The sequence below is a fragment of the Miscanthus floridulus genome, unplaced genomic scaffold (assembly GCF_019320115.1).
Source record: "Miscanthus floridulus cultivar M001 unplaced genomic scaffold, ASM1932011v1 os_1835, whole genome shotgun sequence".
Taxonomy (NCBI): Eukaryota; Viridiplantae; Streptophyta; class Magnoliopsida; order Poales; family Poaceae; genus Miscanthus; species Miscanthus floridulus.
In genome coordinates, this window is record NW_027097942.1 from 3,921 (window position 1) to 5,617 (window position 1,697).

The 1,697-nt window shown below is 63.8% G+C and overlaps 1 pseudogene; it reads right to left on the reverse strand.

Moving 5' to 3' along the window:
• Positions 1 to 484: 484 nt before the first annotated feature.
• LOC136534350 (dof zinc finger protein MNB1A-like) lies at positions 485 to 1,420 on the reverse strand (annotated as a pseudogene).
• Positions 1,421 to 1,697: the final 277 nt, after the last annotated feature.

Below are 1,697 nucleotides of genomic sequence, written 5' to 3' on the forward strand. Positions count from 1 at the left end.
AGGAGGAGCGACGGATGTGGGGCGGGGTGAGGCGGGTGGGGGTAGGGTATGCATGCGGGGCGGGATGAGGTAGACAGAGAAGGACTGCAACGATACGCTGGGAGTGTGGCGCGTTTCTGATGGGTTGCGACGGAATCCTATCCCCATCGAACACCAACAATTCCCTTTTCCAACCTTCAAGTTGCATGTCACGCTGTTTTTAACCCTGAACTACGAACCTGATAATACGTCGCTAGAGTTGAGTATATTACAAACACTAGAGTACTAGAGTTGAGTATATAACAAATTGTAGAGTACTAGAGTTGAGTATACTAATATAACAAATTAGTGGTAGAGTACTAGAGTTTTTTTTTGTTATCTCGGCAACTAGAGCTGAGTACAGAACAAGCAGTAGGGTACTAGAGTTGAGTACCTTGATCCCATATCATGATGATCAGTCTAGACAGGCTCCATAAATACGTGAAAAATGAGCCAACACAAGAGACGACGCAGCTGCCACCATGTACCAGCACCATGCATGCATGTAATAAACGACATAACTACATGTCCTCTTGTGCGCGCGTGTGAGCGTGTCACAGGAGCAGGTGCGGGGCGCCGCCGTGGTGCAGCCCGGCGGCCTCCACTGCCGGCGCCGCCGCGGCGAGCTCCTGCCACAGAGCGCCGGCCCCGGCGAAGGGGAACACGCTACTAGCGGCTTTCCACGTCGTCGTCATCTCCGCGCGGTCGCCCTCCAAGATCGTCGCTGTCGCCGCGGGCCACGGGAGCGGCCCGGCGCCCAGCGACAGTTGCTGGTGGTGAGCCAAGTCGGCAGCTGCCCCGTCGGCGGCGGCGCCTAGCGCTGCGTCCCCGAGGCCGAGGTCGAAGCCAAGCCGGCCTTCCAGCAGCGGCGCTGTGCCGAGCGCGAGCAACGGTGACGCCAACGCCGACGCCGACGCCGCCGACGCGGACACTGAGCCCAGCAGCAGCGAGCTGACGAGGAGGGCCGCCGCCTCCCGCGCCCTGCAGCAGCGGTGCTGGGGAGGCGAACGGGCTGCTGCCGGCCCAGGCGGGTCGTCGTCGTTGTTGTTGATGAAGGCGTGGCCATGACGGCGGCGACGGCGGCGGCCATGGCGCGGGTGGGGCGGCGCGGGCGCTTGCGCGTGGACCCGCCCACGGGGACGTTGCGGAGGGATCCCCCGAGCGTCCAGTAGCGGCGGCACGCGCGGCAGAAGTGCCGCGGCTGCGCCGTGTTGTAGTTGTTGTAGTAGGAGAACTTGGTGTCCCGCGACGCGCACCGCGGGCACTGTTCCCGCCCCGGTCCCGGTCCCGGCCCCGCCGCCGTGGCCGAAGGCGCCTTGTTCCCGGCGGCCATCATCAGCGCGCCCGCCGCCACCGCTTGCTGCAGCAACGCGTCCTGCGGCTGGTACAGCGGCGCCTCCATGGTGGATAGCAGCAGGTGTCGGTTCGGAGGAAGAAGCTGCTGCTGCTGCTGCTGCGCGCGCGGTCGGTCGATGATGCCTTGCCTGCCCTGCCCTGCCGGTGTGACACTGAGAGTAGAGCCGTGCGGCCGTGCCCCGTGCTGCTAGGTGCTAGCTGCTTATATAGCGCAGCGCACGCCGGCCAGTCGGCCACGGTGGCGGTGGATGATGGCGGTGTGCAGTTCCGCGCAAGCACAGTGCTTGTCGAGCGGAGCAGAAGCAGAGAGGGACTGCTCGGAC